The 26,753-nt window shown below is 40.8% G+C and overlaps 2 long non-coding RNA genes across 2 annotated transcripts in view; both read left to right on the forward strand.

Moving 5' to 3' along the window:
• LOC124061554 overlaps positions 1–24,910 on the forward strand; it is a 140,171-nt gene extending 115,261 nt beyond the window's left edge. Inside the window, exons 2-3 of the long non-coding RNA XR_006843771.1 lie at positions 23,946–24,183; positions 24,736–24,910. This is a non-coding gene — a long non-coding RNA (uncharacterized LOC124061554). The remainder of the gene's footprint in view (positions 1–23,945; positions 24,184–24,735) is intronic.
• Positions 24,911–24,921: 11 nt separating this feature from the next.
• Positions 24,922–26,645, forward strand: LOC124061553. Its single transcript, XR_006843770.1, has 2 exons — positions 24,922–26,124; positions 26,251–26,645. It is a non-coding gene; the product is annotated as an uncharacterized LOC124061553 (long non-coding RNA).
• Positions 26,646–26,753: the final 108 nt, after the last annotated feature.

The following is a 26,753-nucleotide window of genomic DNA, read 5'->3' on the forward strand; positions in this document are numbered from 1 at the left end:
TTTGATTTTTATGTGGGTGTCTCTTTCACATGAAATTTCTATATTTGTTTAAGTAGCCTACAGAAGGAAAAAAAATAACTACCACACACTTAGGTTCAAATATAGTAACTTTGCAATCCAATAGATTTTTAGTGTTTCTGTTATTTAAATAATTTGTATTCTTTATGATATAAGCTTACTAATCTGCTGGACTGAACTGTTGAGCACAGATTCCTATTCAAATAGTGCATCAGGCCAAGTCATTATTTCTTCACACAGAGCAGAATACACTGTTCCCGGCAGAAATTCAGGACAGCCTAAAGTCCTCGTTACTGTGTCATTAGAGAGTTCACTTACAGCAGCAAAAATGACTTCTTGTCACAGTGTGAAAACCCCAAACATTAAGCTGCTGATTGGTAATAAGCCTGGCAATGAAACATGTTATATTTACCAAACAGGACAGACCAGAGTGGGCAGCAGGACACCCTGGACTCATCCTTACGACAAGGTGGCTCGAGGCCAAGTGGTCAGTGAGAGAAGTCTTAAAAGGATAAAATGTAAGTCATGTTATCACATAAACAAACTCACGAACGCCCACCCGACATGCAGTCCTGTTCGCACATTTGCTGCTAGAGCAACTCGGGTCTTTGTATGTGGTTAAAATAAGTTGCTTACAGAAAACAAAAAGTGTAAACTGAATCCTGCTCTGCCATGTATTTTGTTACTTCAGATGACAATAACTTGAATGGATATGTCACGCCAGAGACAAAAGCTGAAGAGTTGTGAAAATTTAATGATACACTTTCCCTGAGAGGCTGCTAATGTAACAGGGAGTGTTAACACTCAGCACACTTTTTTTAATAACGCCATGCTCGCCATCTACTATCTCCACTGCACCATCAGCAGTGTCGCAAGGTCAGAGCATGGCGTTCTGGAGCTCATGCTGTACCAATGAGCCCTGGAGAGCTCTGCTTACCCAAACCTCCGAATGGTAAGAAGACAGCTTAATTGGTCAGTGAAATATTCCAAAATGTGAACACACTAAACTGTTCGTTGAAGTGCTTCTAATTGCATATATCAGCATGGGAATTCGAACTAATGGAACCAACAAAATGTGTAATTGTGCACAAATAATTGCTTCTATTGCGACATAAGTATTCACACTGAAATAAACTGCATGAGGCTGCCCCATTGTTAGACTTTCTAATGCGCGCATACACACATATGCTTGTAGTACTACAGAGAAGTTGATAGGAACTTTCTGTATCTCAGGCTTTTCTCTCATCTTTCGGCCGACTCCTCTCCACCAGCCTGCAGTAGCTTAGGTGAGAACTTCGTCTGTACTTCCACCTTCAGCATTTCGTCAAAGTCCCAATCCAAATCCCAACCAGGATAATCCCATCCCTCCACTCTGATGTACTTCCATTTATCCCAGCCTTGTACTACTGCCAGCTCAGTCCCGTGTTAGGGAAAAGGAGAAAGAGGATTTCTTTTGCTTTCCCCTTGCTCGGGCACTTCACTGAGGTTGTAAGTCCGTATTGCCTTGGAGCTCCGCAGAATATGCTCAATGTCACCCCTGCGGCGCCTCAGGACACAATGGCCTCCTGCTCGTTATCATGCCACTTCCAGCTGTGGGTTCATCTGAATGACTTCAAGACCAGAACTAAATTCCTGTACAACATTAGCAACCATAAAAGTCTTACAGTACAATAGTGTTACAACGGTAGTCATCATCAAAGACCCAGAGGTGGTAGGGTAAGGTGCAAAAAAAAATACAAAGGAAGAGATAAAGCAAGCTGTCACATGTAGCCACGTATTAAGTGTCCTGAGAAAATGAGAATGTGACAGCCCATCTTGTGTGTGATAAAAAGCCACAGGGAGTTTTCATGTAGTCAATATGACAGGGACAAGGAGATGATTAAGTGAATGAGGTGCATGCAAGATTACAGTCGTGTTTACATCCCCGAAGCCAATATTACTCTCTACTGGAGACCAATTAGGCATCCAGAAGGCCAACAGACAAACCGGCCACAATCAACACAAACAAAAACAAAACTCTCATGACCATACTTCACAGCTGCATGTATCAGCACAACCAAAAGAAGGATAACAAAAAAATAAGCAGCACCACACCATCAAAGTGACACAGTATTAAAGCTGCTGCACATACTGCACAAATTTAACAGCAGCAGAATTTAGCACCCAGCATATTTTAGCCATATTCCAAAGCACACACACTAAACAAAGCCCAGACATAAACTTGGGATTTGTACATTAGCAGAAGAAGAAACTGGGCGTTTAGCTTGGTGAAGTGGAGCACAGCACAATAGTTCCAGTAAGTTTCACATTCAGACGCACAGGAAGCTTCAGCCAACAGCCAATGTCCTAAACGTTTCACAAATACTCTTACACAAAGCCATCCCAAAGTAACATTTTCAGACTTCTGACAGGCTGAATATGAAGTTTGAGGAGAAAATTATCAATGCGACAACCTTATGAGGTCATACATGCTTTTATATAATCTCTGTCGGACTGTTGTAATTCATTGTCATCAAATGACAAATAATTTGACAGCACTGTTTTAGCCATTCTTCGCTGGTTTACAGAAAGGTTTAGAATTTATTTTAAGGTTTTACTGATTATCTTTAAAGCACAGCCTCAGAGGCTCAGGGTCCCTCATCTCTGCAGTTTCCTATCTGAAGATCTGATAATTGCTGGATTGAGGACAAATCACTTTAAAACTAACTCATCTATTTAAAATATGTATTATGTATTATTATTATTATTACAACATTATTATTATTAATTCCAGCCCACTATTTTATTTCTTATTGCTGGTCATTTTATTTCTTTTAATTTTGTATTCAATTTGCCTGATTTAGCAAGCCTCACTGCAGTCCTGAGAGTAGACTAAAACCATACTGAGGTTCCCATAAAGCCAACATTCTTGCTGCGTACTGAGCAGCATGAGAGCTTCAAAAATCACTTCAGACTACAGCTGAAACAATCCCAAACATTAAACACCACGACACATTCTGCACATAGATCAGACGATATAAGCAGCCAGCAGAAAAGCATAAAGCAGCGAAGTAGACCCAGCAGCCATATTGTGACGCACAAAAACACCGACTGAATGCAGCCCAGGTGACTGTCAGTGTTGGATGTGCTCTGAACAGTGACAATGAAGGGGGAAAAAACATTAAAGCAAACTAACTGCTTTGAATAATGCTTTGCTGATAAAACTACCTTGTGAATAACACGAGTATCCAGCAGCACTGAAGCATTAGCTTCATACCAAAGCACTTCCTACAACCCATGAACATGACGAAATCAACAGACTGAAAGATAAAAAGAACAAGAATCAAAGAAAGAAACAACAGCCTCAAAGAAAAAAGCTCAGCAACAGTAAATCTAATCATAAATTCATACTACAGCTCATACTGCTCTTACACATCAGCAGAAATAGCAACAAGCAGACCAACATAAGATACTTTAGTTAAGCTTCATCAGTAGCCTTTCTGTCAATCACTCAAACAAAGGCAAAGATTGTTAGCATGTTAAGCATGTTAGCAAAAAACATCAAATATTCCTCCTCTTCAAAGCTGTTCCAAAGCCTTAAATTTTGGACCATTTACAAGCAACATAAGAAGCGTAATAAAAATAGATATTACCACTCAGCTTTACCTTTATGCAATAATAATGGCAATAAGCAGCCATATACAGACTCTTGTGCCCATTGTAGCATTGTAGTTATTTATTATTGCTCATTTGGTTCTCCATGGGATGAATTATGACAGCTTTGGTGATAAACTATTAATGTTGTGTTTAGGGCAGTAATCAGGTCTACATTTAAATCTGCCTTATCCTTTTGCTGAGGATATCCGCCAAACCAATGACATTCCCATAAGTGTAGCTGTACTTTGTGTTAAGTTCTAATTGTTAAATGTTAACCTCCCTTAAACTTCAGTATGTCAGCAGCAATTTCTACTTCTTCTGGACTGGACTTCCCAGTTCAGGCATGTTGTTCAGGGCTTATCAAAAGCCATTCAAGGAAGTGCAGTAAAACAAAAGCGGCTATAGAAAATACATATTCAGGCAAAATAGATATAAAGGAAAGGCGATTACTACACTTTATCAAAAAATAGCTCTGAGAATTTGAAGGTAGCACTCACTCAATGGGATCTCAAGGTCACTGTGTCCTTGAGCAATAGAGATGAGAAAAACAAATTTGAAAAAAAAAGTGAGTAACACTGTCCTCTCTTTCATGTCTTTCACCAAGGTGTCCTTCATCAAGGCACTTAACCCCCAGTTGCTCCAGTAGCAATCAATGGAAAGCCGTTGCTTTAATAGGCATCTACTGTGCATGAATGTTGATAAAAGTAAGTCTCTTGGAGAGGAAAAAACTGTAGAAAAAAATGCTTTATACGACTTCCAAATTGCTGTCAATGACTAAATTTGTCATAGAGTCATTGGTGTGTGTGTTGTGACATCAGCAATGGCTCAAGCTGTCAGTGACTCAGCCCCTCGATGTCAGTTGTCACGCACATACAACAGCACCAGCTGACACGAGAGGCCTCGGGCAGATGTACTGTATGCGGCGTAGACATGGGTGGTCATGATGTATGTCAAGACATCACATGTGTTTTACTGTCACGGTGCCACAGTCATATAATCCTGGAAGACACAAAATGTGTGCACCAACAGTGCGGCAGTTAAAGTCACTTGCAGAACAGTTCAACTCTATGAAAACTTCTCAGGACACAAAAAATAGTCTGGTTTCAGTTTAAATATACACTATGTAGAAAAAAGTATCCAGACACATCTCTTTATGAGGCTGTCTGTGGGTTGGGCTCAGCCCCTCACTTCCAGTGAAGGGAAATCTTAATGCTTCAGCATAACAAGACATTTTGGACAATGCTATGCTTCCAACTTTGTGGCAACAGTTTGTTGAAGGCCCTTTTCTATTCCAGCATGACTGTGACCCAGTGCACAAAGCAAAGCTCCATAAAGACATGGTTAGATGAGTTTGGTGTGGAAGAACTTGACCGGCCCACACAGAGTCCTGACCTCAACCCCCATCCAACACCTTTGAGATGAACTGGAACAGAGATTGCGATCCAGACCTTTTCGTCCAGCTTGAACTTACTATTGCCCTACTGCATGAATGGGCAAAAATTCCTGCAGAAAAACTCCAAAAACTTGTGGAGTATCAACTGTGTTGGTGTTTCACATGGCGCTATAATCAAATGATAATGTACTTGTGTGATTGATAGATTAAAGGCAGGAAAACAATGGTGCATGCATTTTACATTATTGTTGGCATAGATCCAGACTCCATGAAATAAGGAGTCAAAAGCTAAAAGCAAATCAAAGTACATAAAAGACAGTAGGTTTAAAGCCATGCGAAGGGAACATCAAAGCCAACATCACTGTAAAAATAATAGTAACTTGATCTTAAAATATCAGAGGCCACAAAAGCCATTCATTACAGACAAAGAACATTTTGACATCCTTATGGCAATATATTTATACTTCCCTCAATATATAAAGAGATACAAAGATTTCAGACCAGATCCTCGGATGAGGATGAATGCTTGCATACTTTTCTAGAGTCTTCCTCAATTTTGCTATTTTCCTGCTTTTAATTTGAACTAAATGTTGACAACATCAAAAGAAAATCTGCAATAAAATGTGCAGTTCAGTAACCAGGAGATTATATTTTAAAATGCAGTATTTCTCCAAAGGGCACAACACACAATATGACTGCACCCACTTCCATTCACCTTCATTCACTGCTAGTATTAATATCACAAATACATCTCAGAAACTTGATCAAGTCAGGAAAAAAAATAAACCAAAAACAGCTTGTTTACAGGAAAACGCATGATTTTAATGACATGTTTTGGTGTCAAAAAACACATAATATGCATTTTGAAGCCCTCTGACTGCACTTCAGTGAATCTGTCATAGGAATATATCAGCATAAATCCATATTGGAGGCTCGTTAGTCAAGCACACCCCATATTGTTTAGCTGCTCATTGTCAGTTTGCTTTTTCTGTTATTAATTACCTCAGCCTAATACAAGAGAATTTCTCATTTTAGACGGTCATTAGAAACACATTACTGCACCGCTGATGCGACGTGACTTATTTACTCCACTACAATTTCCTCTCTCATGTTGCCTCAAAGGCTCTGAAATGAGCCTCGGAAAGTAGGGACAAGCCCACGTTACGCTGGAGAGAAAACACACAAGATTTTGTGTCATAGCAAACAAGACACATCAGTGCTGCTGTGTGCTACTTGAGCTGCGAGAAATGGATTTCTGAGTTTGCCTTTGCAGCCCTCGGCAGGGCACTAACATTATATTATTGGCTGTTAGCAGCTTTCAAGTTTTTCCATTACCCTGGTCCATGACTTGACATCACTGTTAAATAGCGGCACAACATGTGCCTTCCAGCTTGTTCAATTGTTTTGACCCCGTGAACCCCAAGGACTGAGGGAAATAAAGCCGCAGAAACGAGGGGGAGCAGGAGAGGTCAACGCCAAGGTGACTGGCCTTTGTGGAGGAGAGACATGTCTGTAGTTGCACATGTGTGTACAGTATTGCTGTACACTGTTGCTTCTATTTAACACATATGAAAGATGTTGTGGCAGTCCAGTCCTCTGTGTTATTGAAAGCGCATTGATAGTTACTCAGCCCTTTCTGTATGATAAATGGCTGCAAGCTGTGTGGACAGCTGAAACAAATAGCTCTCCCTGCTTTAACTAAGGTCTGCTGTCTGATGGTGCTTCAATAGCGAGCCGCCTTTGGCCCCTTTCAGCTCAAACAACAATAAGTATTCTGCTCTTTTGGTACATGGTGCAGCAAACAAACTTATCTTCTTGTCCATTTGTTCATTTTCAAAGCGCTTAAAGATTTTAAGAGGAGAGTCCAGAAGTATCTGGGGGTGATGAACGATCTCTGGCTGTTAGTACTTGACCAATGCCTGGCTTGAACCAAGACCCCCTCCGTATCTACTATATGAAAACAAAAGTTTAAGTAACAATTGGTATTTGGTGTTGCTATTTGATGTCACTGGTACTGTGAAGTATGAGACCTTTGCAACATAAAATGGTACCTCTATATTGTGCCATACTACCCATGTTCAATTTGTCTACAACTGCACTTCCTAAAATATTTTTCAGTGGGCAGGCCAAATTATAAGGTATGTCAAGGTGTTTTACTCGTCATGCAGCAACCTGCTTTAAGAGATAACACATAAACCAAACAGGCTCTTTTCATATTGCAGCTGTTTAATTGTTTGAATAAAAGAAACGTCCAAATTCAAACATATGACTGTGCATCACACAGCGTCAACCAGATGCTGAAACATTACGTTATTTACATTTTACAGTTACATCCCTTGTAATTCGGATGGCGTAAGGGCTGTCCGTGGCTTTCTGTCAGAGAGCAGTCCAACTGGCGCAATGTCTTCTGATCTTCTATCGAAAACAAGTGAAATTAGGTCCTGGGAAATCTCACTTTTGTCATCACATAAGCTGTATGACGCAGAGAGGCACAGTGAACTGATACCAAAAAATAGATACATAAAACCTAGTGAAGAGAATGGCTGACAGCTGACACAGAAATTATATGTTTTAGGACGAGGTACTGGTTGAGGTAAGGTGATTGCAGGTACATGCAGTACTTTCAGAGAAAACATGTTTGGCAAAAAATAAGTCTTGTGTGATCTTATAAAAGAAGGGTTGATCTCAAATCAGTCTCTTGTCCTTTTTCACATTCTGGGCTATGAGATTACCAGGAACATTCTGTGGTTTCAATCAGCAATGACAGTTGGTGAGTAGGCGTGTACCATCAGGACAATAGCCAAAGCCTGTGGCTGTTTGGTACGTCCTTTATTTTTATCTGGATGTGAGGAACCTCTGTGGTACCTCCTTGGAGAGCCATAACTTGCTAAAGAAGTTCACACATCTGGTTTTTTGCAGTGGTCATGGTTGGGAATGGAAAGATTCCTCTGTTTCAGCACACTCATTACAGCAGTACCAATAGAAAGTACTGAATGGATTCAAGATATGTCTGCATCACGCTGCAACCTGCCTCAAGAGATAAGAAATAAACCAATAAATCTTGACTAAATCTTGACTTTTTTTGCATCTGTTGTGTTGTTTTAACAACAAAGACTCCTGCAAATCCCAAATAAAGTGATTGCTCTCACATACGATGCCATCGTAAAAGCTTTATAATAATTCTTACTGTGCCTTGAAATCATTTTTAATCTTATGACCGAAATTCCACATGAGCATGAAATCAGAATATGTTACCTCTGAACTTACCCCAACTGTCAGTGCCCTTCTGAGACCGGAGTGCTGAGGGTTTCCTTCACTACTTCAGGAAAGGGTGCTGCATGCATACAACCTTATTACATGCTCTCCTGAGTGGGCAACCCACTCCCTGCTTTGGGCTGTGGGCATAATGTCTCGTTCCATTGGTTTGATGCCGTTGAAGGGTGCACTTAGAGGCTTGCTTTTAGTTCTGTTGTGTCCCATCAGCCGACTACAGATGCTACATTTTACATGTCAGTGTGGCCTGGGTTGATACCAATCTGTGAGCCGCTCATGAGATATTAATAACTCACCTGTGCATGCTTGTATGTGTGTGTGGGCACGTGCGGTTGTACATCTGCGTGTGTTTGTGTGTCTCATGTTTATGTGTTGTCAGAGAGAGGAAGCCTCAGCGTGAATGTTACACACCCACAGCTCCCTCTAGCTTCTTCACAGTGAACAGCTGAACTGTGCCAGATGCAGTGGGAGGCTGAGGAGTGTGTGTTTGTGTGCAGGTCCATGTGTGCGTATGTGTCAGGTCAGAGCTCATTTGTCCTGATTTAAAACGGAGATTGTGATCCAGACTAGACCCAGGCCAGGGTCAAGAACCATTTTGCCAATCTGGTTAGACTGGTTTTCTATCTCTTACCTAGAAACAAACTAATAAGGATTCAAATCACCAAATGCTCAACTGAAGGAATGTTGAGCTCATTATTAACCATGGATCATGGATCGATGTAATGCCCTCAGAACCTTACTTTTGCTCAGTCTAAAAAGAAATAGTCTTTTTTCCTTTCACACTGCAGGCTGTGAGAGAGCCACTGGTGCTGCTGAAGAAATAACAATGTGAAATATTCTCAGAGACAGACTATCAGGGACTTGTCCAATGAGCTGCTAGAAAGAAGCAACGAGACTCTAACAAAGTCTAAGCCGAATGAGCCAAATGAGATGAGAGTGAAAGAGAAAAGTTTCGACGGGGAGTCTCAGTAGATGGATTTACTGAGAAGTAAAGTCGGAGTGAACAAAGCGACAAACACCGAACAGAAAGAGCTGCTGACGCTGAATAGAACAAACAATTTCAATCATTGACAAGTATGTTCAATTAAAAGGTCAGCAAGGAAATTCTTATCAGCTCCAGGTTCTTGTACATATTATTGGCCCAATTCTTGTCGGTAGAGATGTGTACAGGTGGATAAAGATCATAGTTTTTTTTTCATGCTAAATATGTGTTTGTGGTATTAGAGATATTAATAATTATAATAATCAGTGACCTATTATAATCCCCCAAAAAATAAGTTCTATTTCTGTTTGGATCACTTTGAAGTGAAAACTAAATAGCGATCACCTTTAAGTCTCAAGACTGTGAACACAATTTGAGCGCTGGAAAACGGGCGGAGCAGCTCCCTGAAACATGAGCAATTTGTCAGTTTCTTTAGGAAGAGTTTAAGAGATAAAATGTTAAACAACTAGCATCGCAATCCCCCCCAAAAAATGACATAAAATAGATGAAAGGGCAGCTTATCTTCATGAATCAGGTTTTGGGTCCCAGGACCAGAATTGTATTATGTTTCTGTTGCTGATGAGGTTCATGACAAGATGAGAAGAATAGATAAGATTTATTGATCCCTGTGGGTGAATCAGTCAGGAAGCTGGTATGAACAGACTAAGCCTGTGTATAGAACATAATATATTTAATAATGTAATATATAATATTTTGTGGCAGATAAAATTTCTCCCCAAACAGTGGCCTAAATAATCTCTAATAATCCTCCATGAACACAAACCAAGCATTTACTCAGTGTTTTTTATGTACATATATGAAGACTTTTTTGGGAAAGCAAATCTGAAACGCCTTCATGAAACTTGTTCCTTTCAGTTTTCGTTAAAGCACATCAGTCCACCACATGAATAACTTTTTGAAAGCCAAATTTTTTTTAAAAAAAAAAGTTTACAATTTGCAGAACAGTCAGAGTACAGGTGAAAAACTGGAAACAACATGCAAAACCATTGGTATAGTCATTTAAAAGGGCTTTTTACAGGCCTCCCTTCACTTCAGTGAACATCTGGACTTTACGACTAATTACTGATGAAATTGCTCTCTAACCCCATCAGTGGCTCGTCAAGGGTTAGGACCAGTGTTGGTTTAAATCCCACAAAGAATTAATGCTCTTCACTTTCACAAAAACCACAGCCAAATTGCTCTTGATGAACATACTGTAGTTAACCTCCACTCACTCAGTGGCTTGGCAGCAATAACCCCTGGTTCTGCAGGGCAGCTCCCAGTTTGAACTGCGTGAATGTGAAGGAGGGCATAGCTGAATTGTGCATGTGCGAAAAACGTGAATAAACGCAGGTTGGAATGAGATCCTTTTCCTCCCGGAGCCTCTGACACTCTGACCTGCAAAGCCTGGAGTTTGACTCCTGCATGCCTGCATGTGCATCATTACACCCCACAGCCATGTGGAAGGCGGTGCGCCTGCCTGCTCGCTGTGTCTAAAGCCTTGTCCTCTGGGATTAGTTTTACTCGATGTCGGGTAATGAAATTTTCATCGGCATAATTCTGTAATTTTTAGTTCCAGGCAGAACAGTGGTATTTTTTTTATTTTATTTTTTTTTTATTATTATTACAGGGCGCTTTTCACGCTGCAAGTAAATAACCAATGATGTTTTTTTATCACTCAGATTCAGCTCACAGCTCACATATAAAGAAATCCATTAAAACTTTCCTTTTTAACTTTCAATTAACATATATTGTTGCCAATTTATTAACTTCTGCGTGAGCGGGGTAGCTTCACAATTTTTGTGTGGTGTCAGATTTGTAAAAAATAAATATTTATTTAATGATAAAACAGTATAGTTTGCCTTTGTGATGGTTTGGCAAAAAAAATTGAAAATGAACCTGAATTTTTTGCATTTTTAACTGATATTTTCCCAGTCTTGCAGGCATGTATGTGTAAACAGTCAACATATTATATGAATTTGCATAAGTATGTATATGTGTTTACAGATAGTTCACATAGTGCCAAAAAATGGTTGCTTTTAGCCTCCCACACTGGGCTCGCTGCTGCTTCACACAAGCTGAGGTGCAAAGCTGGTGAGAGTAGCTGTCAGGTTGTGTGCCGTCTGGCATTTGATGATGCTTTGTCAGTGCCGTGCAGCACGTTACAGGTACAACCACGGCACACACTATCACAGCAAGAGCCCAGAAGTTAACCAGAGCCTGCGTCAGATGAGTGAGAGGGACATGCATTTGATTGTAGCGCAATGGGAGAGATTATTGTGTTCCACTTTATCAGGGCAACAGAGACCAAAGAGTGAAGTGTGTTACAGAAATGCAAGAGGAGGTAGGATTAGCAGGAATGACAGGATGGAGGAGAAGAGATGGAAGGACTCAGGTACAACATTATTTCACTGTTAACATGGAGAAGGTGTGTTTAATGCTCTCAGCCCTCCTGCAGACGACCTCCATATATAAAAGGGAGGGATCTGAAGTGCTGCCTTAATGCACATTAATTTCTTCATGTTACTTAGGATAGCCAGGAGAGTGTGACTTATTTTTCACCTCCCATGCCCCTCACACACACACACACACACACACTGTTATGCGTCTTCAGCTCCTGCTGTTTGGTTTAGTGTCAACTGAATCCATCCAGGGTTTGAAAATGTGTCTGCTGAAATAATGAGAGGTGCAAGCTGTTGCTTCAGCTGGACCTCATGCACAGAAACAAAACAAATATTCAGATATGGATGGTGTTATTAACTTCTTCTACTGTGGACTGAATGAAGACAGAGCATGAGGTGTGAATATATGATCCAAAGCTACTTGGCAGAAATATTAAACTATTTACCGTCTAAGACTAAACTATCTCATGGATGGAACACGTACTGAAATACGTACATGTATATTGACTGAAGACATGTGCATATGCAGTAGTGTATACACTATCTATATGTTTATCTGTTAATATATAGCATGTGAATATACTGATCAAAACCTAATGTAACAGTGTGTGCAAGTTGGACCCTGTTAAGAATAAACAAATCAATAAGTAAAGATGCTGGGTTCCATGCGCATATAAAATAATGTATACACACATCAGGAGAAGAAAAACATGCATAAATATTTGATTTGTATAAGTACTTCTATACATATAGATACCTCTTTTGAAGTTTGATCAAATTATGATAACACTGTGTACTGTTGTACGAAGTTTTCCCAACAGATGGCATTACCCTTTCTTCCTGATGTGTGTATACATTATTTTGGCTGACTCTGTATTAAACATATGTGGTGCAGTAGAGAAATTAATATATATTAACAACACACAGAATATGTGTATGTGTATGTATGTACAGCATGTTGATATGTTGAACCGAATCTAATAGTGTTTGCGGTACATGAATTCCAGCTGATGTACTGCTTTGTGTTGCCCTACTAACAAGAACACATACATATATATACACTTTATATGAATTTAGAATTTATGAATTTATTAGGAGAAACTGCACCCAAGTGTATATCATATGTACTACATATACACAAATTTATATATACACTTATGGACACATATACATAAACTACACATACGTGAACATGTATATGCTATATGTGATGTGTACATTTACAATATGTGTTCAGGATCACATACAATATGTGTTCACTCATCATCCCGTGGGAGATGAAGTTGAGTTGCTCTCGTCGTTACGGAAACCTCGCACGACGACGGGGACCGGGACACAGGTGGGGAGGAGGGGTCAATTGGCCTTGAAATGGAGGCAGGCGTCACCTCAGGTTAGAATGGGCTCCTTTTCCCCTCAAAATATTCATGAAGCAATTATAATTCATATGATTAACAGGGAGGAACACAGAGACACTGTGATGAGCATTGTAATTATGGGATTTGTGCAATATTTCAGAGATAAGGGTGTTTGGTTTTTTTTTTTTTTTTGCTTGTGTGTTTGTGCGTGCGTGTGTGTATGTGCGTGCATGTCTGTGTGTTCTGACATGCAGGCAAAGCGCAGTTGACTGGATAGGGAAGGTAAAAGCTGAATATCCTTGAGCTCTTGCTCCCGGAGAACCCATGAGGAACCGCTGGCATCAATATTAATGAAGCAGATCAGTAGCAGCTCTGCATCCAACCACAAAAGTGAATCTTTATCATAATCATCTACAATCTGTGTTTATTGGTCATAACTGAGGTTCTTTGGTGTCCTTATCAACGGCAGGATTATCATCAGGATGCAGGACGGAAACAAGTGTTTCTCGGATGCAGATGGTGTTTTTTTTTTATTTTTGTTTTTGCTTCTGTCAAAATCTCAGCTGTTGGCTCATGTTGTTAAATGAAGAGAAAGAGAACACAACTTCTGCCTCTCTTTCTGCACCAGCTGACTATCGTTCTGGATGTATAGCGAGAGACTCTGCTGTTGTTGTTTTTGTCTCTACCAAAAAGCTGTTTCTGTAGTTCATAAATAAATGAACAAAAGTCCTTCAGGTCATCAAATACAGTCATCCTCCCGTTTGCACGTTCAGAGATTTAAACAAAGCCAATCAACTGGAGGAGGAAAAAAAATATGTGCTTTCCCACATGGAAATAGCAGTCAATCATGTGATATTCAAGCTAATTTTAAGAAAATCACATACAGCAAGCAGATGTGTGAAGAATTCAACAAGCCTGTACATGCAGCTTAGGCCCAAACCAATCCAGTGCTTCATTTTCTCTGCAAATGTGTCCTTTTGTTCATTTGAACCAGAAAAACAAAATAATTTCTGCAACAAGCCGCCAGCAGAAGGGACACACTACATGCTCACAGTGTTTTTTGATCCAGTATACGTCCTTCTTTTTTTGTTTTGTTTTGTTTTTCTCTCACGCACCACAAACGCTCACAAAATAACTCTGAATAAAGAAATGGCTCAAATTGCATGTTATTAAAAATTCTCTCCGCACAAACTCTGCCATCTTGACAAATGAGACGGTCTCTAAGCAACATGAGCCGACGCTCTCGCTACGTTCAATACCTCAGACTTCATCTGTTGTCCCACTGGCTCCATGGGAACAGGTAATCAAGTTTGGTGAGCTATTGTCTTGGAACGGCAGCTACCTGCCTGGTAATTGGAAATGAGTGAGTGTGATGCGGAAAGACTGTTGCAAGATTTTGCTAGGGTGAGAGAGACAGAAGGAGAAAAGATGGCAGAGAGAGTGAGACGGCTTTATAAAGTGTGTGTGTGTGTGTGTGTGTGTGTGTGTGTGTGTGTCCAGCCAGATTGTCACGGAGAGAGACGCTGGCATGGACAGTGCCAGTGAAAGCTCCTTGTCCCCCAGGATTCCTCTGCAGTGATGGCTATTGGTGTCTGTCTTCCCTGGGGGACTGCTGCTCTGTCATCTCTCTCACACACAAAACACACACATACTCAGACATGTACACACACACACACGTTCCTCAGGGAAAGCATACTGGATCCTGTGTGTTAGTCTGTTTTTTGGGGTAGACACACTCCCACAGTCCCTCACAGCTGCAAACATTCTCTTATATATTGGGGGTTTTTTTTGGCGAGATGTGCACAAAGCACACACACAAACAATGGCTTGTAAGGTTCAGCCATTACTGCAAGGTGGCATCCATTATTGCCCAGCACAATGACAACAAGGTCATGCCTCGAGGAGATCTGCATTTTGTCAAAACTGACACCCTAATGCTGCCGCCGCCGCCGCCGCCACCGCTGCCCAGGATTTATGCATCACTCTCAGGGTGTTCATTCTTGACATTTTCTGCGCCGTGGGTGGCTCGAAATCTCTGCAGCCCAACAATGTTCTCTTGAAAGCATGACATCAATTCATATTTTGTTTGTTACGTACAGACGGAGAAAGAAAGAAAAGCACATTCGGTCGAGACAGATTTGACAGATTTCGTGTGTCTGCCAAATTTTATTTTATTGTTTCAACTCCTTAACAGAGCATGAGGACCCCCTCCAGCGTCCGTTTGTTCACATCATGTGAACATTTGGAGGTGGAAGAAAGTCTCATTAATTAACACTTTGACCTACTGATGATGGTCATGGACTACAGTCGTTATTATTATACGTTAGTTGTATATTACTCATCTATAAAGTAGCGACCGGTAAATGACTTTGTTATGGGAGAACCGTAATCACAGACCCACCAGCCTTCTCACGTTCTAATTCGCCAACCTCCAGACTGTTATTCATCGTTTATTACTGATTTATAAGGCAATTTCCAATGAACAGACTCAGTGACCTTATGAAACTGACTTACTCACTTTCTAATAATCAAACCTCAGCTGACGTTCTTATTAACATCTTGTCGCTGATCTATCAAGTTTTCTTAAGTGATTATTATAACGGAATAAGCCTTTACTAATAACTAGGTAACGCAGTTCAGGTGTTTATAAGATGAAACTAATGACTCTTTGCTGGTGACTTACCCACTGGCTAAGAGGACAACGCTAACGTTGTTTTCCTTGATAGCTCATCGTTGATTTATGTAGTATTATGAAATGATTGTTATGTTGGAATAAAAGCCCTGAAGTCTTTATTAATGCTCTAATTAAAACTTGGACCAGATAGATTATTATATAAGAGACTCATGACCTTTTGTTAAGACCTGTCATTGTCTTTAAGTCGTTCTGATTTACAGCACAATGCTGAACTATGAACTGTGCTGTTAAATTATTATTATTATACCGGATTCACTAATAATTATTTATTAATGCAGGATGGATGGCTTGTAAAGAGAACACACATGAGCACTCTTTATCAGTTGTTGCAGGTAATGATTATCAGGTGTATAAGGCATTGATGAATGATTATTATTAGAAAACGTGACACACTATTGGCCCGTTTAACAGGCCAATCAGTTACTTATTAATAATCTATAAGGCATTAAAAAATGATAAAACAACCATTAATAAAGCCATTAGTTGTCAACTTGTGAATCTTTAATATTTAGTTTATCATAAAGTAGCTTGACACAGTGGCCTACACGGAGAAGTTTAATATGTTGACCCCCCCACCCCCACCCCCACGCGACGTCTAAAGAACTCATTACTAAATCCTGAACAATTTATCTGCAGAAAGAAATGAGTTGCAGGCAAGTGCTAATTACTGCCAAAATATTCTATCATTAACCATCACATTTTAAGTTATGTGTGTGAAGAGTGAAAAACAAAATGACAGCTGGTGAGACTGCTCGGCAAAGGGATTTGGAGACTCTGCGGCGTCTTCCTCCTTCCCACAGTGATCCGTCCGGCTGAGTCCCACAAACACAAAGAACTGTGTTTTGGATCCGGGCATTGCTTGTTACTGAGGCACAGAGAGAGAGAGCGAGCGACAGGCAGAGAGAGAAGGGGCTTAAAAGGGAGAGATTGGGGGCAAAGAGATGGCCAGGAAAGGATGAATGCCAGCTCTGCCTCCAGTGTCCATCTCAGATCCCTCCATCCTTCCCTTCATCCTCACCCTCCATCCTGTCCCCCCCTCCGTCCCAGCAGCTGGCCAGTTTCTACCCAAGCAGAGAAAGACTCCTCTGATGGCACAGACTGAGACATCAGTGTGTCTTCCAACAGAGTCCCTCTCTAACCTCCCCATGAATTCACATTACATATTACATCATCCTCTCTGGCCTCCCCTCACTCCTTTCCTCCCCTCTGGATGGTCCCCTTTTCATCCTGAAACTCCTATCCCCCTGATTTTACTCACCTTTTCTGTTTCTCATTCCCAGTCTTCTCTCTCGATCTCTTACTCCGGCTGTCACTCCTGTATCCGGCCTCTTTGGACCGGCCTTCCAGTCCAGTTTTAATTGACTTGGAGTGACATGCAGCTGAGATGATAGGAGCAGTCCTCCTGGACACGTCGATGTGTATCAATATGGATCGTCTCTAACATCGACTGGACTGGGTCAAAAGTTGCTGACTGCAAGGTATAGAAGCAAGAGACCTTTCAACAGAGGTTTCCTTTTATTTATGAGTTGCAGAAATGGAAACATCACACAGATTTCGTCAAAAAAAGCGGCATGATATTCTTAGGTCAAGGCCAGACATGTTGTTTTAAAAATAATTGCCATAATTTTGGACACCTCATTTTGTTAGTGTCATTGTTAAACTGGACCTCTCTTAGATGTTGTTTTTAGCTTAGTTTTTGGTTTCATTTGGCTACACCGTACCTCAACATGAAAGTTTAAGGAAAGACAGAATTGAAATGACAACAAATGTTCCCTTCTCTTGTTTGGACAACATAATTAACATGGCTACATTTTCAAGGAAGTTACAGTGTTTACCTTTCTGCATCAGGCTGAAGACGAGAGAGGAACTGCCTCATGTAAAATCCTCAAAATACTGCAGGAAAGCACCCTGGAATGCAGTGAAATCTGGGCTTTGATTAGGCCAGCTGTGTCTGGTAGAAAGTCCGCAAGATTTTCACTGGAGTAAATATTGCAGTCACTTCACTTGTGATGCATTTTTAAATCTGGAGCTCTCGAACGGCAGTGACCTCTGCACACCATGTGGTGAAATAATGCATTCGAAGGTACTCATACATTGAATATCTCTAGAGGAGAGTAGGGAAAGAGTCAATCTCCCTCAGGTCTTGTAATTAAAAATTTAATCTAAAAAAATAATGGGGGGATGGGACTCATATAATAAAGATGACAAGTAACATACATCTCCAACACATGCAACACTAAGAATGTCATAATACTGACCAGGCACACTGTTTTGAAATGCTTAATTTGGCGAGTGAAGGTTCAATTTAAATTCAGCATCAAATTGAAATTGTATGAACATCAAGGTTCATGTTGCTGTCCACTTTTGTTCATTTGGTGAGCTACAGTTGCTTAAACACAGAGAAATTCACTTTACTGGCAATTGAAGCTACTACTAAGGAAACGAAGGCGGTGTGTTGTTTTGATGAGCAGGTCCTGGTTTTCTTTGTCACATGTTAAGCCAACACATGTGAAGATGCTGATTTGTGACACGTGTTTGCCTGCTGTTGGTTTCATGCTGTTCTGCTGACAATTTAAAGTGTCAGTGTAGTAGCGTGGTATTGAACTGGCAGAGAAAACTGTGCAGAGCGGGCTCTTTCTAACACGTGTGTCATTGTAGCTATCCAGTAGTTTCATTTAGGAACAAAAATAGGCCACGTTGGTATCACATCTTTAGCTTCTTTTAGAAAGCTAGATAGCAAACTGCTGTGGACTCTTGTTATTCTACTATTATCACGTCAAATAAAATTGTTACCAAAATCTCACTTTAGTCGCATGTCACGTCACCATATTTCAGCACCACAGCCGTCAACACACCAGGCCACAACAGATGATTTGCACACTCCATGTACAGTCTAGATATACTAATGCCATAATAGCAAGCACTGAAATTAACATTGACTCAAAACAAAAAAAAATCATCTTTGTTTACATTGGAGTTCCAAGGCCAACAGGTCAGCATCCCTGCTTTGTCAGATCCCTGGGCTCACTTTTGCTCATTTAACTCTGGTCATGTGCTTAGTGCAGCTGCAGCACAGAAGCTGCCCTTCACTGTGACCCTGTGTGAATGTACGTTTCACTCGTTCTGCAGAGTCAATGTGTGGCTCTGGTAGTGCTGAAATTTGCTCTTCCTCATAACTGGCATTTTGTGATCAGCTTATGTGCTTGTCATCTCGCTAACACCACTGTGTTGAGGTGCTAATTCTAACGTCAGCTAACGCTAACGTTGGCGCTGACTGAGTCACTGAGTCACACAAGTTGAACCTGCCTCTTTCTCAGAGGCACTTTGTAACCCCTGTGGATTTCAGCCCAGGAAGGCCTGCCTGTAAATTAAATTGACCGTGATTATTTGGTTTGACATATTCAGCTAGGCTAATAATTTCTTCATGACAAGTGAAAGGTGGATGTGGGCATATTCTACCCCTGTGTTGATTCTTAGTACAGAGAAATGCTGTGAGAAGCCTGTTAGATTACGCTATAATCGCCACAAAGATGAAATAGTTGATTTAAAAGGCACAGTGGACAGAAATGTCTCGCTAAAAGGCCTTTTGCTTCAGAGAACCTGTCAATAGATAAGGTGAGCGAGTCATCCAACAATTTGTTGTACCAACATTGGCCTTGAGGTGAGGCACAATGTCAGTCCTCTTGCAGCGCTCAGCAGGTGCGAGTCCAAATGGATGACCGCACAAAATGGCGGAAGACTTAAAACGGAGGCTATCATGAGGTCCCTGACCATATGACCTCTGTTGTATAGTTCCAAACAGAGCACTTCAAAAGCAGCCTGTATTTGAAGGCAACAATGCGCCTGTGATGGAAAAACATCAGGGGGTAGTGGGCAGTCACAGCCAAATCCACAAACACTGGTGCAAAGTTTGGAGGTTTGTTGAGTTTCCTTTTTTGTTTGCTGCTGCTGGATGCTGCTCTTTGAGGTCCAAAATAGTCTGAAACGTAAATCTGTTCTTGCAGTATATCACCACCTACTGAGTTCCTTCTATTTGCTTTGGATGTGTTTTGATCCGCTGTAATAAAGAGATGCCCTCTCAAATGTATGTATGCCAGTATTGTACCATATGGATTTGGGCCCAAGTACACAAAAAATGAGTTTTCAAATAATTTATATTGTCTCAGGGCAGGAAAAACAAATTTAAATGGCTGACGGCTACAATTAAACGCAAATCATTTTTGGAGTGATGGAGCACTATTGGAAACTTGATAGAACTGGAACATGCAGAGTACATCTACAGGAGGGTGTTAGATGACAGACTAGTCCTGGTCACACCAAAAAGTCCTCCATCTGTGCATCAGTGATGACTTAGTGACTACTAACAGGGCTAGTTGCTGCTAACACACAGGCCAGCCAGCAACATGCCAAAGCCAGTCAGTCACAAAAGCTCTCTGAACCATCTACTATCTGAAAATCATTTTATACACGGCTGATAAGCTCTGGTGGCCTCCTCTGTTCTGGACTCTGGAGCTCTGCATTCCCTCAAAGGTTAACACAGATTCAGCAGAAATGAGCCAAACATTTATTTTAAATTCTGGTAAGTAAGTAAGTTGTTATGGATACCACTGCTTTTGTGGCAAAGACCCACCCTGCTCTGTCTGTGCAAAAGCAACGGGATCCATAATCACGCCTTGTTGTGAGGCCGCTGACAGAACAGTGGTGCACGCAGATGCAGATTCTGGTTTTAATCTCATCATTTTTGTTTGTTTGTTTGATCATTCTTCTCCTTGATCCTTGAGTTTTCCCTTGACTGCTCCAGGCTAAGCATCCAGGACAGCTTTCATGATCATTTTGTCACAGCAAAAGAAAAATAAATAAATAAAAATTATATATATATATATTATCAAAAAAAATATGAAATATATTTGAAATTGTCTGGAAACATTGAAGGCAAAAGACAGTTTCTTCCAACTTTTGATGTCTAATTCCTTTACCCCAGTGTTCTCAAAGTGGAATCCCTTGAGGGGGGTTCCAGGGGGTCCCCACCAAAAGGAGAATAATTTATTTTCACTATAATTCCAAGTAACGCGGTCACAGAGTGTATGGTTTTCATACACTTTCTGTAAGAAAACCCCTTAAGCAAAATCCTTCTCAGATGGGGAACCTTGGAACAATTTACATAAAAGCTTTGTATATCATACTTTCAGACATAAACATTTTTATTAAGTTTATACCAGCTGCAATCAGTTCTAACATCAGCACCTGACAGGTAATAAACATGGAGTCAGGCTGTTTCCTTCTGACTAAAAGGCCTATACAGAAATTCTATACGTGCTAATAAAAGCATGAAATCAGTTTGAAGCTTAATTTATTCAGATTTTTAAAAAACATGTTCATTTGCAGTATAATTCTTTCCCGCAGTCAACTGTTTCTGAAAATAATCCCATGCAGGAGGCAGGCAGAAGTGTGCCTAAGGAAGAGCACAGAGCTCAAAATGCCTTGCGTACTGTAGGCAGCTGCATCTGTAGATTACTGCCTCCCTTCTGTTCATCTCCTGCTCTGTATGCACTTCTGTTTATTTATGTACATCTAAAGCATCATTACAGTTTCTACTCTTCGCCGGCAGTGCATTTACCTATCTTTTAGTTTGGATTGGAAATCTCATTGTTCATAATGTGGATGCTCGCATATTAACTGATAAAAATGAACAGTGTGTGTGTGTGTGTCTGTTACGCGCGTGTGCACTTACATGGCTGAATGTGTGTTGCTTCCTTGGAGAGGTTCATTAACTTAGCACAATTCATTAACCTTTGAATGGGTTTTGCTTTATCACAAGAGCTAAGCTTGTGAGCTGCTCCATATATTGTATCCACATACAGTCATCCTTATGGAGGAACACAACCGTTCAGTTGTGTTGTCTAATTAAATAATCAGGTTGCATTTCTTTCTGCATTTGATGCCAAGCTGTGCATCCACTCTGCGCCGGGGGGGAAAGGATTTTGAGCACAGCATTAAAGGAAATGTATGTGTTGCTTTTTCTCCATTTGCCCTGCTTCTCTCTTTCTCTCTCTCTCTCTCTTTCTATCGTTTTTAATGATGCTGTTTAAATGGAAATTCCTTATTGTCCCTTAGAAAGACTGTCCAAGTCCCTCGGTCACTGTAAGAAATATGGACACTTAGCAGAATATCTACCGAGGCACATGTTGTATTCCTATCACCTCTCATTTTCCTGGAAAGAATTCAGTTCTCTGTGTGGCTGTTTGTGGCGGTTTGTGTCGCACCAGATGGAAAGCAAAATTCACTCGTTGAATTAACCATAAAGAGAGGCTGTTCTTTCTTGTTTTGATTCTCCCGAGCTGTAAAAATGTCTCCGTAACTTGATGTCCATTGTTGAAACTATTAAACTACTGCTAAGGTTTCTGGGTTTAAACAGTTTTTTTCAATGTTTTGGTTGGTCTTTGGTTTGCTATCTAACATAACCTCACAGTTACGCTGCTGGAAATACTTTGTTCTATTAATTGGCTCATATGGAAGTTGAGAGTGACTTCTTTTTCTGCTGCCAGTTCAAATGTGATTTAATAAAAGTACGTGGCTGTGACATGCACACAAAGGTGAGAGGTTAGTAACAGTATCAGTCTTGAATATCATGCTCTCAACAGCATTTTTAATAACAATAATAGTTAGATTAAACTGCTTCTCCTCATCTTTGATCCCCAACAAAAGACAGTAAGTCTGAACTTTGAAAACTTTTGTCAAGAAAAAAAAAATGTATATGTAACATGACGTTTATACATTTATAAAAGATTTAAATGAAATAGGAAGATCAAGAAAGCAGAGAAATTTGCATGTTGTGAAAGAAAAGAGCAATCAGATTTTGCTTGGAACGCTGGAGTCGGATTTTAATGTCAGGTCCAAAGGTAATCCAGATGAATCACAGCCAGACACAATCCAGATAAGAGATGCATGTTAATGCCGCCGGGCATAAAGCGAGACACGCTAGTCTCCCTGACAACCACACCGCATGGTCTGTCGGGATCAACCCTGTGAGTAGAACAACTGTAATTGCTTGATGAGTAAGCCGTCCTGAAATTTTGTCTTGCGTTCAGTAACCTTCGGCGGATATCACTCCCATTCAGCAATATACCAGCCTGACATTCAGACGCACCCTTGTGCTGCAGGAATCTCATTACCACAGTTGGATTATGTTTCTGTCTACATATTACTGGATGTGTGTGTGTGTGTGTGTGTGTGTTTGTTTTCTCACATTGTCTCTCGCAGTTGAACTCCTCTGAATCCCATATTCTGAAATTCAGGCCAACACAAAACTCTGCCTGATGGGTTTCAAGAATATTCCATCAAATCCCACCATCTCACCAAAATTAGCAAAAACACAATCTCAGGACCCATCGGCTGTCGTCTGATGACAGCATATCTGGATAATGAATATCCGGGCAAAGACTTCCTCTTGTGCGCCGGTCATGGTTACAGTCTGCTCGGCAAATTGAGATGCGAGACTGGACTGAGTTGAGAGACGGTTAATGTCTAGAGACAGATATCTGCATACATTTTAAGAAACATTTGAAAAAGTTGATAAAAAGTCGTAGTCAGACAATAGCCAATGGGTTCTGAATTTGCTTTGCGGCCTCTTTTGGGCTCCACGCAGTCTGTTTACCTGCAGGCAATAAAACCCTTCTCAGACGTGAAAGGTCAGTACTGCATGGACTAAACTGCAAACGGGAACCAGAACATTTATGATAACAACATCTTGTGCCTTGCCTACAGGTTTGGCATTCACATGCAGATATCTATAACCACCAAAAAGATATTTTAAGATTTGCATCTAGGATTCATTGGCCCAGATTTTGATATATCCATCTGTGAGACTTCTGCCTCTAGACCAATAGAAATGGACGGTGAATGGTATGCTGTGCTGCTCACGGCATTGAAAAAAGTACACTAAAAAAAAACAGCAGCATATTTTGCCAGAACAGCATCACTCTACATAATCCATCAGTGATCTCAATGGCATTAGTTTTCGTGGTAACAACTTTTTCCCAAAAGAAAAATCCTCAAACTATTGCCAAACCAGTCCATGCACATTATTCAGAGTAATAGGACAGTCATTAAAGACATGCTGTTTAAACAATACATGCCTCCACTGAAACCTCAAAGACAACCACGTACTCATCTATCTATCTGCTCATCTCAGTCCAGGTGCCTGGCAGCTGGCTCAGGAAGGTAGCCCAGACGTCCTTCTCCCCAGACGTTCCCGGGCCAACCCACATGGGACATGTAATGCCTGATCCAGGTCTGCGCCCACCTGGCCCCGCTCAGGAACCCTATAAGAGGAGGCATTCTTATCATATGCCCAAACAAGCTCAACTGGTTCCTTTCAACGTAAAAAGGCCATACTTTGAGCTTCCATCTGAGATCTGAGATTTCTAAAGGTGAGCCCCGCCACCCAGGGAAGTAAGTAATTCATTAAAGTTAATTTTGGTTTGCAGTCTAATTCCGTAGTACACTAACAGCAGCTCTCGGAAACAGACTGTACATCATCTAATCTTCAGCAAAACGTTTTTAATGAGACATTTTTCTTTCAGGTCTGAGGTCAGGTACCAGTAGTAGAAAATGACAGGAACAAACAGGACTTTCAGAGAGTGTGATCTTAATTTGGGTTAAATTAAGTACTTAGTTACATCTCAGTTTGGGTCCTGATGGTAGTGTTCATGGTCATGGGGACAAAGAAACCAACATTGATTGTTGGCCAAAAACAGGAAACAAACAGATGTCTCCCGTGGCAACCTCCCATGTTTTATTGACCCATCTATCCACCGCCCAACCCCCTTCCTCTGTGGACTTTGTGGCTATAAAATATTGTCATTCTACTTCTCTTTCTCCCGACAGGAGTTAAAGTTGCTATGGCTGCTATCAAGCTCAGTCACTTGAACATAATGTCTTTTTGAGGTACTTGCTAAAAACTGATGTTCTTGCTTTTCCAGGGGGGTCAAACTCTTGGGTACCACTACAGGTAAGAGTGAAATGTTTCAGTTGGGTTAACCAGCCCTTTAAGATGATGAAGATTTCAAATGACTGAGTAGTTAATTTGAGAAAACCTGGTTAACTAATGCTTAATAAAAATAAAAATACCCTGATGATGTCACACCTAGAAAGTTTAATTTACTTTACAGCTGAAGAAGCCTGCTTTGTTGATGGAGGTTGTTGGAATGATTCCCAAAAGATCATCCATCTCAACATCTACCCTGGAGGACAGATGTGAAGCCAAGACCACTGGCCACAGAGCCATAGCTCCCTCCAGGAGCCGCGCTATTTCAACAAACAATGCAACACTGGCCAGTACTGGGGGCAGTCAATTATTAATGTCCTCATGGATGAGTGGTATGTATATAATGGCTGAGGCGAGGGAGAACTTGATGTAATACTATATCAAACATAACTAAAAGTGCCTTGGGCAGAAATGATAACAGCAGTGCGAGGCGGGTTGAGGGAAGATCTGTGTGCGGTGCTCCTCCCATCTGCATAAGAATCAGAGTCCTCCTCTCATCATCTTGTGTGGAAAACATGCTGTTGCTGCCGGCCATGCCCAGCGATGAGGTGTAACATTAACGCATGAGGAGGCCGATCTCGGTCCCATGTGTTTGCACACTCATGCTGGGAGAGAAGACTCAGATGCGATTTGATTGCTATGTAAAGCGCATGTAACAGCTCAAAGGCCCAGAGGTTGCCTTTGAATTTTATGAATGTAGATGAACTCGTATTGGAATCAACTCTAAAGTAGTGACTGTTTCTCTTCTGTACATATTTAAAACCTTATGTTTCAGTATAATGTTCATGACTTCCTATGGGTCATGCTTTTGTTTGTTTTTTTAATCCTTGCACTTGGAGCTTGAGCTTGAGGAGCTTGCTATAACTACTGCAGAGTGAATGACTTGTTCTTCTGTATGCAAAGGGTGCAGCAGTGGCCTGCTTCAGATCAGCTCTGACTGTACCTGAGAAAGAAGGGTTGCAGAAGTGCAAGTGCAAACTGCTGAAGTGCCTTTAAACAGTCTGACACTTGTGGGCTTGTATACATGAAAGGTGTTGTGTTCAAATGTATACATTAGACTGAATTGCTGTAATTTGCCTTACTTTCTAACCAGGCCAATGGCTGCGTGAAATGGATGTCGGATTGTCATTTTGATACAGTTAGAAAAATCTTCATGAAAATCTATATATTAAGCATTTGTTTGGGGCCTGGTAAAACCTTTAGGTGGATGCAAAGAATGAAATGCAACACATCTAACAAAAGAGAAATTAAAAGACTGAACCGCAACATTCACTTCTTAATACTGCTTCTGAAGACTTCATTGTGCAATTTCATTCTCTTCAAGGTATGACAATTTCAAGTGCTAATATTGAATTTCCCCCAAATTCACATGAACGTAATTTCCTTTTGTTGACGTTTAATGCACTTTTAATTCACTGTGAATTTCATTTCTTCTTTGGAAATATCTCAGATGGACCTGCCAATCCAGACTGCACACAGTGTTTCAGCTTGATGTTCAGTTGATAGTGGTGAGAGCAGATGATGACAGTTGGGTGCATTACACCGTGGGATGACTTTGGAAAAAGAATGACAGAAAGTGACAAGGCAACAGCCGAACGTAACATTCGTCCTCCGCAAGTGCAGCACTCCTTCTTTGAAGCACTCAGCAGCGAACAAGCCACTTTATTTTGACCTGCAGGTGCAGCACCTGTTGTTGGTCAGGCATTGTTATTGTGAGAGTCCCCACAGCTTCAGCTGATGGGCAAAGAGAGGAGGGGGACAGAAAGAAGTTCACGCATGTCTCAGATCTCAACAGCAAATGATAGACGCGTAATTCAGGAATGAATAAAGATTAAATGAAATGAAATATGCATGGACACGGATTTATTCTTTTGGCTTCATACAGTAAGAAGCAGGCCCATGAAGACAGAAGGACTTCTGGAGACGCTGGTGGTGGAGAAGAACCTTCAGATC

Source organism: Scatophagus argus, chromosome 7 (genome assembly GCF_020382885.2).
Source record: "Scatophagus argus isolate fScaArg1 chromosome 7, fScaArg1.pri, whole genome shotgun sequence".
Classification (NCBI taxonomy): domain Eukaryota; kingdom Metazoa; phylum Chordata; class Actinopteri; family Scatophagidae; genus Scatophagus; species Scatophagus argus.